Source organism: Wyeomyia smithii, chromosome 3, assembly GCF_029784165.1.
Source record: "Wyeomyia smithii strain HCP4-BCI-WySm-NY-G18 chromosome 3, ASM2978416v1, whole genome shotgun sequence".
Taxonomy (NCBI): Eukaryota; Metazoa; Arthropoda; class Insecta; order Diptera; family Culicidae; genus Wyeomyia; species Wyeomyia smithii.
Window position 1 is genome coordinate 218,800,419 of NC_073696.1, and position 14,049 is coordinate 218,814,467.

Consider the following 14,049-nt stretch of genomic DNA (forward strand, 5'->3'; position numbering starts at 1 on the left):
CCACCACGTACAAAAAATAATTCATTCCTATTTTCATCCCTATATAAGAGCCTGTTTCAGCCGGAGCCGCTCATAATAGTTCGGAACAGCGACGACAGCAGTCCTCCCTTAGCAGCAGCGGGAGCGAGCAGTGGGTACCATCGATAGCGGAAGCGGCCACAACTGTGGCATGGCTGTGGATAAGCGTAGCAGTTCCAGCGGATCTCACCATCGGTAGCAGCAGGGCCAGCAGATGCAGTTACAGTGGATACCAATGGCGGCCACAACTGTGGCATGGCTACGGATAGTGTTGCAGTTGCTCAGCAGTTAGGCCAGCGTATAGCGGCCACAACTGTGGCATGGCTATGCATAGCGTAGCATCAGACAGCGACAACAGCAGTCGTCCTTCCTTAGCAGCAGCACTAGCCCTGTGGTTGGTCACCACGTCTCAGGAGCAGCGCGGTTTTTCTCAGCGTGTGTCGCCAGACAGCCATTATTCCCCCCGTGTTGGGGCAGCATGAAGATTGCCATCAGGAAATCCAATTTTGGAAATCAAAATGCCTTTTTGAAGGCAAATAAACAAGTCATTGAAAGTTAATAATTTTTGTCAACGCAAGCAAGCATTCTGTGTTGGATCCTAGCAACTTAAATCTGTCGCACCCGTCTAATTTACTGAATGTGAAATAGCTTCCACAGTGCATGTTGTCCGTGTATCTTAATTCCCCCAATGTTAGGGCAGCTCAAAGGTTGTAATTAGCAACCGATTTTGAACCGCAAAATGCTATTTTTCAAGGCAAATAAAAAATAATTGAAGGTTAATAATTTTCTGGCATCAACACAAGCAGAATTCTGTGCGGGATGCAATCAAATTCTGTTGTAGTTGTCCAATTTTTACTTTATTTAGTAATCCCCCCACTGTAGGGGCAGCGCAAAGGCTGCGATCAGCATGACCAACTTTGAATAACAAACGGTTAATGTTTATTCACTAAAAATTCATCCAATTCAAAACAGGTTTTTGTCTGAGTACAATAATTTGCACAAAAAGACATTAAAAATTTTACCGCATTATTAGACGCGTTTCTCCAGTCATGCCTCGTGAACGTGAAGGTTCCCTATCACAGACATAGATTTCGTGATCCAGCACATGACAACACGTGGAAATTGTTTTTTTACTAGTGCAACATTTCTTGGAAGTGTTTTATTATTCTCGGGTAAGAGACTACGAGTGCATTTTGAAGTAGAATACTTCTCTCAGGAAGTTCGGCTACATAGGGATGTGAAATGAAAATCTAAAACCGAAAAAAAGGAAGTAATATGTCCAATTTCAAATGCTAATAAATCGGTTAGTATTCGATGGATTTCCTTCGTTATTGCAGCAATAGATTGGAAAATCTTCTAAGATTCTTCCCAAAAGAAGATAATTGTAATTTTGTTATTCACACTATTGTACTATCGAAAATAGTCAAGCTTTGTCAAAACGAAAAATTCGACCTCTGATTGGTCGTTATATGATTGCTTCTCAAGCACGGTCGACAGAACCATATACCTTGCAATTGAAAACATGCTATCTGGCCTATATAAGAGCCTGTTTCAGCCGAAGCCGCTCATAATAGTTCTAGACAGCGACAACAGCAGTCCTCCCTTAGCAGCAGCAGTGGATACAGCAGCAGTAGCAGTGCAGCGGATAACGGCCACAGCTGTGGTATGGCAACGGATAGCAGAGTGCGTCTCAGCATCGATAGCAGGACCAGGTGATGCAGGGCAGCGGATACCAATGGCAACGAAAGCGTCCACTACTGTGGCAACGGGGATAGCGCAGCGGTTGACGTTGGTCTCAGCACCTATATAAGCAAAGCCAGCTGATGCAGTGTGGCATTTTAGTGAAATGCTGTCTCTGAGCGATAGCAGGCACACTAGCAAATGCATACACAGAAAAGAACGTTCTGGAAAACTTTTCAGTGTTTATTTCCCCCAAGGAATACTTTATTCGCACTGCCAGTGATAACGCAAAGATGTGATCGGCATCTTATCAAACATTGAATTAAACAACAAATTGTCCTTTTCAGGATGAAATAACCTAATTGAAGAGTTAATATTTTCTCCTAAATCAATTTACACTTTCAAGAAATTTGGAACAGATATATATATGTATATATATATATATATATATATATATATATATATATATATATATATATATATATATATATATATATATATATATATATATATATATATATATATATATATATATATAAATATATATATATATAAATATATATATATATATATATATATATATATATATATATATATATATATATATATATATATATATATATATATATATATTTATATATATATATATATATATATATATATATATATATATATATATATATATATATATATATATATATATATATATATATATATATATATTTGGCTTCATCTCCGTGTCTCAGAACGTACTGAATTATCTTTTCCTTCAGTCATGAGCACAACATCCGAAAAGCTTTCATTATCAGCATAAAAAATAATTTTTCGCATAATCAAAATTAAAAAATTATCAAATCCAAATCATGACAAGCAACTATATTATTGAGAATGGTCAATCCTTGTTGAAGTGCGAAATTTTACTGATCTGATTAGTCGTTAATATGATTGCTTCCCAAGCACGGTCGACAGAATCATAGACCTTGCCATTTTAAATTTGCTATTTGTTTGTATAAAAGTATGGAAGGCAATTATCGACTGAGATGGCTATCGATAGTTATCGATGATTTCCTACTACTATCGATAGGTTTTTCATCCCTATATAACTAAGAGCCTGTTTCAGTCGAAGCCGCTCATTAGGGACGAACGACCGTTTGGGGTTAAAGTCCCTTCAAAAGAAATCAATAAATCAATCGAAGCCGCTCATAATAGTTCTAGACAGCGACAACAGCAGTCTTCCCTTAGCAGCAGCAGTAGCAGTGCAGTGGATACCAGGCGGATAGCGGCCACAACTGTGGCATGGCAATGGATAGTGCACTAGTTGCAGCGGATCTCAGCTTCGATAGCAGCTGGGCCAGCTGATGCAGGGACAGCGGATACCAATAGCAGCGTTTAGCGGCCAAAACATTAGCATGGCTACGGATAGCGTAGCAGTTGCAGCGGGTTTAGCATCGATAGCAGCTGATGCAGTGAGGCACTTTAGTGAAATGCAGTCTCTGTGCGATAGCGGGCACTAGTAAATGCATTCAATGAAAAGTTGACACATTTTGACAACACATGAGCCGTCTAGTTTTGAGTGTTAAACCAGCTTTCACTATTTATTTTATCACACGGAATATTTTGTTCGCACTGTCAGTGATAACGCCAATATGTGATCGGTATCTTATCCGATATTGAATTCAATAACAAATTAAAAAATGACTGACACGCAAGCAGCCGGGTTTTCTTGTAAAAGTATTCTACTTCATCCTTCCGGTCGTGACTTTGCACACAACCCTCCTGTGATTTTTTTTGATAAACTGTGGAATTTGCCAGGCCAACGAAATCACCGCGGGTGAAAAAATATTGTGGTTTCTGGAACTTCGGAGCGTTTTTCTCGCTAACACGAATAGTTTGATTAACAAGATATTTTTTCAAAAATGTATCAAAGCATAAAGCCACAGACTAACAGACATAACACGTCGAACAAATTTTCGATAAAATCATCGTTTGGATGATTCCAGTACTTTACGTTAGTAACACTAGCACCATCTGCTGTCCTGTTCGCGCTGCGTCATGTATTTCATCAGCGCCAGCGTTACTGCATGTGTCAAATGGGGAACTACAAAATATGTATGAGACTGCATGACAGTGCCCCAGACAACGTTTTCGCGCGATGACTGTTATTCGATTGAAAATTTGAAATGAACGTTTTTTGTGGCGATGGAGCTAGGTTCCAGTGTTACGTCTGTTAGTCTGTGATAAAGCTACACAATTTTAATATTTCAATTTGGACAATTGCAATAGCGAAAAATTTCTAAATTTCGGACTAGGCTAATACCAGAAATTTTTGTACAGTGAACGTTTAGAATTGTGCACCAAAGACAGAAAAGAAGGTAGAAAAATAATATTAACAGAAAGTATTACACTTTAAAATATTTACAAAATTTTAGACACAAAAGATGTGTAATTATATAGTGAATATAACTATGGACGCGTTATAGAATCATTCGTTAGAAGAGAATGAGATTTACTCTAGAGCGTATCTGATAACTCATAAATGACTTAGGGATAACAACATGACAATTTCTGCAACTAAAATGACTTAGAGAACTACAATATTTTGTAACTCATAACTTTAAACAGCGATCAAAATTTTTTTTCAATACGTTCATACACTTTAGAGCATATAGTCGTGTCTTAAAAATTTGCTGTTTTTGTTGAACAAACAAAAAAGCTGATGACACTTTAGAAGCTCTATCGAGATACTTAGTTTACAACCTGGAACATTTGTGCAAAATATATACTGATTAAATTTAATAATTACTCTCTAGTTGTAGTAAATGGCGGCACTTGTCATCCATGTGCAGTTTTACGATGTTTTTGGTCACTGAAAAACAAAATTGCGCCACTTAAGGCCCGAATACACACACGGCGTTGCAACGCCTTCCTGACGAAAATTGTCAGTACCTTCTTGAAGTACCAGTACCTTCTAATGTGCCTTCAAGCATCTACCACCTTCCGCTCGCTTACACGGAAGGCGCAATTACGCCGTCTCGAACCCGCCGTGTGCTAACTTCTTGTCGTCATGCCACCCAATTCATGTTTGTTTATGTTTGTTGGAAGAAAAAATAGAACAACGCACTTCTAGAATCACCAGCAGGCGGAAAATGATACAATGCGGCGTTGCCGGCGCCTTTGCCAAAAGAAAGCGACACAAGACCGTGCGGAAGGCACGATGCGTCTACACGGAAGGCAGTCAAGCACGCGGCCAAAGGCGGCGAACGACTACTTTCTTCACTAGAAGGCAAAGCTAGAAGGTTCTGGTTGAAAGCGGTCCCAACAGAAGGTTTACGCCTTCTAATTTGTATGGAGAAGGCGTCATTACGCCGTGTGTGTATTCGGGCCTTTAGTCCTAGTTTTTAGGTCAGAAAACAATTCCCAACAGTTGAACAGTCAAACAAATGTATACACACGACTAAATCCAAGACCGAAAATGTAAACATTAAATTTTGTTATTAGAATAAATAAGAGGCCGTCCACATTCCACGTGGACAACTTATGGGGGGTAGAGGATACACAAACGTCCACGCTTGCCCACGGAGGGGGGAGGGAGGGAGTAATGCTGATGTCTACGGAAATATGCCAAAAAAATAGATTAGCTTATTGAGTCATTGTCAGCTATATGAACAATTGAAACTGCCAAATCGCTGGATAATCATTGCGTTATGCTTTTCGTACATTTTTAGTGGGAAATCAGATCCAAACTTGTGCGAATTGTAAAAATACAATCAATGCTTAAAATTCTGTGTGTTTGGTCATAAGCGTTTCATTAAACCATTTTAAACCGCCAAATTCGATGGTAACTCGACGTGAAATTTTATGAGAAGACTCCCCTTCTCGGGTTTCTGCCATACATTCTTAAATCCTACTGCAGCAGGAGGAAGATATGAATCCCGAAAATAATATAACAAACCATTTAAAGTGATATTTTTTGGCTCGATTATCCACAGAATACGGTTATTCTTAGGAAAAAAAAACGTAGAAACTACAATTACAAAGCACAATTTTGGAAATTGATGCTTGTTAACCGAGCTTAGTCATTTTTTGTTTTTTTTTTCACTGCATTCCGATTATGCTTGATATTTTTACTGTAACAGCCTTGATTGTTTCAACGTAGAACAACGTCTCTCACGAAAATCGTCTAAATAAAAATTTAAAAACGGAAAAGGGGGCAATTTTTTTTCCTTTTTGTCGATACGTTTCTAACGGATTTCTTTCGTTGCTGTAGCAATTGATTGGAAAATTATCCACGCATCTGCCCAAATGCAGAAAATTGTAATTTGATTTTCCGAGCTATTGTGCTATTGAAAATTGTCAAGCCATGTTAAAACATAGATTTCAACTTCTGAGGTCGCTTAATGCTTGCTTTCCCTAACACGGACGATATTATACCTAGTAAACCGGGAATGCACTCTTGAGCTATACTGCCGTGAGATGACATTGTGACGTAGATCCAAGTGATCAGTTTTTCAGTACGGCCCAAAAACGAAAGAATTCTTCGTCACTTTTGTATGGAAATGTGTGCCAACGTCACTTTGTTTTTTTGATCGTATGTAACGTACGAATAAGTAACAACGAAAAGGAATATACCAAAAGATAGGTCTTCGAATAATGAACAAATTGGCATGAAAAACTCATATTCGAGAAAGCGGCACTTACGTCACTTTGTCATCTCACGGCAGTATATAAGAGCCTACTTCTGCTCTAACCAATCAGTTTTCTAGTGGATGGCCACTCGGACGGTCCTAGCTCAGTAGCAGCGGGTAGCAACAATAGCGACAGTGGAAACCAGCAGCGGTAGCGGTGTAATCAGTGTCAGTGTACTCCGGACAACCTTGTTCAGAGGATGTGTGAAGAACTCGAACATCTGGAGGGCGGTTTGTGAAGCCGCCTCTCAAAAAGTCCTAGAGTTGCAAAGCAGGCGACAGGTTGACCACCAACATGCCTGTGCTAGCTAACTGGCAGTCTCCAGGTTAGTTAGCTAATTAGCTAAGAGACTTGATAGAGACAGGAGGTTGCACAAAGCATGAAAGCCGCTCGCCGAAGTAATACTTAGCGGTCGTCCCGGGGACTATTATGGGCTGGAGACTGGAGGGGTTTCAGTGGGTCCGGTCACTGTTTCAAACCAACCCCACACTCCCTGAGGTTGGTTCCCCTCCTGAGAAAAAAAAACCTTGTTGAAATATAGATTGTGTTTGATCTCATTGTTCGTTTAAGATCGATTTTCCTAACACGGTCGACAGAACATTATACCTAGTTAACCTGGAATGCACTGCTTGGGCTGTTTAAGAGCCAGCTTCTGCTTAAACCAATCATTTTATTAGTGGATGCAAACAATATCATATCCGATATTAAATTGAATAACAAATTGCCCTTTTGAAAACAAATTGAATATTTTTCTGAAGAGTTAATACTTTCGGGAACAAGCAACGGCAGCTGCGGCAAGTACCATCAGCGGTAGTGGTAGTAGCAGCGTAAAAAGCTGCTTTTGTGTGGTAAATGTGTTGGCCGACACATCCTCCAGCGAAATAACAGAAGGGTTGTATGCAAAGTTACGACCGCAAGGTTGTTTGTTACATTACTTTGTCTGTTGTATTCGAGAGGGATTAATAACAGTAAATATTATCCAACACTAATCTGAGTGACTCTCGGGAGTCAATTTACAGTCACTTTGAAATTTAAGATGTTGACTTTGAAGCTTATATGAGTATTACCGGAACCGTAATGATATTGATAGGTCGTAAATCGCCCCCGTTGCTATTTTGAATCTTTTTCGGGCTAACACATTATTTCCAGAGATATACAGTGATAAATAGTGTTGGATAAAAGTTAACAACATTGAGATAATATAGTCTATCGTAATCTTAGCGTCTATCATTCAAATATTTCGCGATCACTCCCGAATGCAACAAAGCCAGTGTTGCAACAAACAGCTCTAAGTAGTTCTACGTCATCCTTGCGGTCGTGGCTATGCACAAAACCGTTCTATTTTTTTAACTTTCGTGATTGACACCTTGTCGGCGCTATAACAAGTTTTTGTTCTTTATTGTGAAAACTGTTAGTTTTCTCAGTGCGTTAGTGTTTATCAACATTTCGCATAAAAATTCTGTAAACCTCAGTTGAAGAGTTTTTTTATACTTACTTTTTGGCATTTTGTGAAAAGCGCTTCCAGACTGAAAATATAGGGTAGGGAACATATTATAAGCAGCTTTAGGAACCGCCTGTGTATTCAGACGAAATACTCGAAATGTCTAGGGTGAAATCCAAACAGTAGTATATCAATCTGTTTCCATCAGCTTCTCTGTCAGAACTTGTTTTCAGATTGTAAAACTAAGACAGCAAACTTTAACAATAATCAATTAAAGTTACCAATCGAGGGACACTATTCCAATCACCCCGAACCTATTTTAAACAGTTTCCATCTGTTTTGCAGGCGTTTTTTGCATCACCCGAAGTGGCTCCTGAATGGCTGCATTGTTCACAGATTTTTTTGTGATTAACGGTATTTCTTATATTCGTAAGACAGCCATACAATCAAAGTTTTCGTTTCCATCATTGAAATTGTCGATATTGATTAAAAAGCTAGAGTTTGAAGCCTGTTTTTGCGACTGGTTAAAATGGGCGCTACTGCTTAAGCCGTTCCTTACCCTACTTCACAAAAAATACACTAAAAATCTCATTGTATGAAACAAAATTAAAATAAATTTCAAAAAAATATGAGGAAAGGTTTTTTTCTATATTTTTTGTAATGTGTCTTGTCATCGATTTCTTCGCTGAAACTATGGTGTTTCGTGTAGGGAGTATTACTGCAGGCACTCGAACATGCAACGGATTCAGCAAGTTCAGTACGATAAGTACAAATTAATCACCATATTTCCAAAGATAGAACTTAAATATGTACCCACTAGTGAAACTTTCGATTGCCTACGTTACTATTGCCGCACCGACATCGTGGAAATGGATATCAACGGGAATTATGACAATGAGGTTTTTCCTAACATTCTTATTACTGATTTAAGTTTATTTACGTTTTTTCGCATCTGGGTAATAATCGTGAGCAGATGTTAATGTACCGTGCACTTGATGCTGCAGAATTCACGTTTGGATATTGTTGTGCGGGTGCCGCTTAATTATCAGTTTAATTGAGAGACAGACTCCAACAGATCTTTTTGCCTTTCTCCTAGAAAGGTATAGCAATCACTTGCAAAACCGAATATATAAAAGTGCTCCAAAGGGCCGAATGGCATATATTACTCGACTCAGCTCGACGAGCTGAACATTTTCTGTATGTGTGTGTGTATGTGTGTGTGTGTGTATGTGCAGAATTTTATTCTCACTCACTTTTCTCAGAGATGGCTGGACCGATTTTCATGAAATTAATTGCACATGAAAGGTCTTGTTGTCCCATGAGACCCTATTCAATTTGTAATCGAATTTTTAGTTTAGAGGTTATGTTTAAAAATGTGAAAATCATGAAACATCAATATCTTAGAAACTACACAATCGATTTGAACAAATTTGGTCTCAAAAGAACGGGCTACCTAGAAAACCCTTAAGTTTTGAATTTCATAAAGATTGAACTTGTGGTTCAAAAGCTATGAAAAGAAACGTGTTCTGAAGACTGTTTAATCTCACTCATGTTTCTTAGAGATGGCTGTACCGATTTTCATAAAATCAGTGTCAAATGGAAGGTCTAGTTGCCCCATAAGACCCTATTGATTTGTTTTGCAGTCTAACTATTACTTTGCCTGTTATGTTTAAAAATGTGAAATCCAGCTATGCAAAGGAACATATTCCGAAGACTACTTGGACTCACTCACTTTTCTCAGAGATGGCCGACCCGATTTCCACAAAATTAGTGTCAAATGAATGGTCTAGCTGCCTCAAAAGACCCTATTGAATTCTACTGTAATCGAACTGTAACTTTATTTGTAATGTGCCGACTTGTGAAAATCACGAAACTTCATTATCGCAGAAACTACACAACCGATTTGATTATTATTATCAGATGAGCGGGCTAGTTAAGGGTTAACTGATGAATTATGATTGAACACGTGGTTTCAAAGTTTGGCTGCCCTACACGTTCCCATTTCATTTGATTATAATCGAACTTAAGCAACCGTTATGTATTAAATTGTAAATAAAACAACGAAAGTCCATTATCTCAAAGATTACATGACTTATTTGAACATAACTAGTGTCATACGAACGAGTCATCTCTCGAACTTACAAATAACAAACTTCATAACAATTTGATATGTGGCTCAAAAGTTATGGAAAGAAGAGAAATTCAAAGACTATTTAAAACTATACCTGCTTTGATCGATATATGTGGCCTCAACATAATTTAAATGTGGTGTCGTACTATATGAACGTTCCAAGTTCATTGATTTCTTGCGGTTAGTTTGAAGTCTGCAAATGCACGACGAATCGGCCATAGGATATGATCAAAGTCAAATAACAAATCGTTTGAAATGATTGGTTTTATCGAAATGACAACATCCTCGTCATTTGGCTTCTGTACATCGCCTTAATTCTGAATATATTCATATTGGGTGGTATTCTGTCATTATCAGCAGACTTTCTGGCATCAATCTGACACCGGAAATACCCATATTGGGAGGTATTTTTGGTTGTTTTCCAGAAACTAAAAGTGGTCGTCTTCAAATTCAAAATAGTGTCCAGGGTCAATGTTTGGTTTCTATGCATCATCACGTTTACGGAAATATCCATATTGAGTATTATTCGGTCATTTCCGACTGTTGCCTATAAGTTGCCATTTAGCAATTCAAAATGGTGCCTGAGGTCAATTGTTAGCTCCTTGCATCATTCTGGTTCCAGAGATACTCATATTGGATAGTATTTGTTTATTTTAGGCTGTTTTTTACAAACCGGTAGTCGCCATCTTGGATTTCAAAATGGTATTTAGGATACTGGTTAAAGAAAAACTCATAGTGGGTGATATTTGGTCACTTTGGACTGTTTTTCAGAAGCCGAAAGTCGTCATTTTGGACTTTAAAATTGCCTGTGAAATCAATTTCTGTCATCTGGGCGTAATTCTGGTTCCGAAAACATTCATATTGAATGGTATTTGGTCATTTCCGGCTGTTTGCCAGACACCGGAAGTCACCATCTTAAAATTCAAGATTGTGTCTGTGATCAAATTTTAGCTTCTGTGCATCTCTCTGGTTCCAGAAATACTAATACAGTGACATGCGTTCGTTTAGACGCACCATGTTTTTCACAGGTTTTTCTTTCAAAACAAATTGGATTTTGAATGTCTTCACTTATTTTTGTTTGATATCATTACCTAAAACAAAAAGCATCGTTTCTTCAAAAAATGTGCACTTGATAGAGAAAAAAATGCGAAAAATTAAAAATAGGCTGATGCATTCGTTTAGACGCACCTCAAGTCAACGTTGTAAAAGCTCAAATTTTCTGAGTCAATCAGTTGGCTAATACTTTGTAGCTCCTCCCTTACTAATAATAACTACAAATACTCTTCTGGGTATTGAATTGACAAGTTTATGAAGAGTATTTACAGATATTGGTTGCCAGCATGAACGTATGCATGATTAAGGGTCGTTTACTGTGTTGAACTGGCATCCATTGGCGTAAACTCTTGCAGCTAAGATACACCAGTGGTTCCTGATCGGGTTGCGATCCGGACTACATGCTGGTCCATCAAGTACGGTGATGTCTTTTATAAAAACCAGGCCTTGGTTTATCGGGAAAAATGAATAGTATCGTTTTCTTGCTGAAATACAACAGATTCATCCATATAAACCTCCAAGTAGGGAACCAAAACGTCTTCCAGAAGCTTGCAGTAGTTGCTGGAATACATTTTGGTGGTGATCCAGCAGATAGGAAGCTTTTTCGTCATAAGAAAATTTTTCCCATACCTTAACCTTTCCTCCACCAAAATTTCGCTTAGATCGAGGGACATTAAATTTCGTCAAATCGATCCAGTAGTGACTGTCACAGGCCATTTCTCATCAGGAAAAACATAACCTCGATGGCCCTGACTATTACAGTCAATACTGGCAAGATTTGGTGGAATTTAATGTCACTTGACCCAAGTGAAATTTTTGAGGAGGAAGAACTTGTGGTATGGAGAGGATTTTCATATGACGAGAAGCTTCCTATCTGCTGGATCATCACCAAAATCAATTCAAGCAGCTACTGTAAGCTTCTGGAAGACGTTCTGGTTCTATACCTGGTGACTACTATGTATGAACCGGTTGTATTTCAGCAAGAAAACGCTTCTAGTCATGTTTCCCAACGAACCAAAGCCAGGTTTTCTGAAAATGACATCGCCGTACTTGATTGACCAGCATGTAGCCCGAATTGTAACCCGATCAGGAACCTCTGGGGTATCTTGGCTGCAAGAGTTTACGCAAATGAACACCAGTTCAACATAGTGAACGACCTTAAATCATGCATGCGTTCATGCTGGCAACAAATCTCTGTAAACACTCCCCATAATCTTGTCAATTCAATGCCCAGAAGAGTATTTGTAGTTATTATTAGTAAGGGAGGAGCTGTAAGTATTAGCCAACTACTTTACTCAGAAAATTTTAGTTTTTACTACGTTGACTTGAGGTGCGTCTAAACGAATGAATCAGCTTATTTTTATTTTTTCGCATTTTTTTATTCTATCAAGTGCACTTTTTTGAAGAAACGATGCTGTTTGTTTTAGTTTATGATAACAAACAAAAATAAGTGATGACATTCAAAATTCAATTAGTTTTGAAAGAAATACCTATGAAAAACATGGTGCGTCTAAACGAACGCATGTCACTGTATTTAATGGGAATCGTCCATTTCAGGCTGATTTCCAGGAACCGGAAGTTGCCATCTTACAATTCAAAATGTTGTCTGAAGTCGATTTGTGGCTCCACTGCATCATTACGGTTCCGGAAATACCTATATTGGGTGGTATTTGGTCATTTGCCGCTGTTTTTCCGACAGCGGAAGTCGCCATTTTGGATTTCATAATGGCATTTGGAGACAATTTCTGGATTTTGAACGGCATACTGGTTAAAGAAAAACTCATATTGGGTGGTATTTGGTCATTTTCTGCTGTTTTCAGAAACCGGAAGTCGCCATCTTAGAATTTAAAATGCTATCTGTGGTCGATTTTAGCTCCTGTGTATTATTCTAGATCCGAATATTGTTATATTGGGTGGAAATCGGCCATTTTTGGCTGTTTTCCAGAAACCGGAAGTTGCCATCTTACAATGCAAAATATTGTCTGAGGTCGATTATGGAACATATTTGTTACCACTAAAAATACTCATCTGCCAATATGGTTACATTTAGTTGATTAGTTCGCGAGATGTGCAAAAATTTGTGAAGAAACATGTACTTCCAGAAGAGGGAGGGGCGTCAAACCTTTATGGACATATTTGTTACCTCTAAAAACATTCACATACCAAATTTGGTTGTATTTTCTTGATTGGTTCTTGAGCTGTGCGAAATTTGTGTTTCATTTTCATGGGATCCCTCCCTTATAGAAGAGAGAGTCGGGTTTCAAACCATTATGTACATATTTGTTACCACTAAAAACATTTACCTGCCAAATTTTGTTCCATTTGGTTGATTAGTTCTCGAGATGTGCACAAATTTGTGTTTCATCCAACTATTATGGACATATTAGTTACCCCTTAAAACATCCACAAGCCAAATTCGGTTTCATTTGCTTGGTTTGTTCTTGAGTTGTGCAGGAATTTATGTTTGATTTGTATGGGACCCCTCCCTTCCAGAAGAGGGAGGGGTCTCAAACTATCATAGGAACCTTTATCGGCACCAAAAACCCCTACATACAAATTTTCACGTCGATCGGTTCGGTAGTTTTCGGGCCTATATGAATCAGACAGACAGACAGACTTGACTGCATTTTTATATGTAAAGATTACAACATCAATATTTTAGAACCTAAAGAGTGAATATACATTTATTGGATTGAAGCGTTCATGTAAATCTATTTTTACAAATAAAAACTTGAATGAGAAAGGCTGGGTCTGACCGCTAGGTGGATTAATTTAGGTTTTATTCTTACAGCAATCGATCGAAAAAATAGTTGTGCGTCCACCAAAACGCGGAAAATTGTGTTTTCATGATGCTGACTATTGTAGTATTGAAAACGCCTTGTTGAACGCATATTTCAAACAATCAGAGTTGAAAACAAGGCCAAATATCAAGCGAGTCTCTCAGTGTCAGTCTAAAACAAACTAAACATACTAGTCGCATATAAATGCAAGCATACAAAATTGTAGTCGTTATTGTTAATCCGCTCACTGTTTCAAGAGA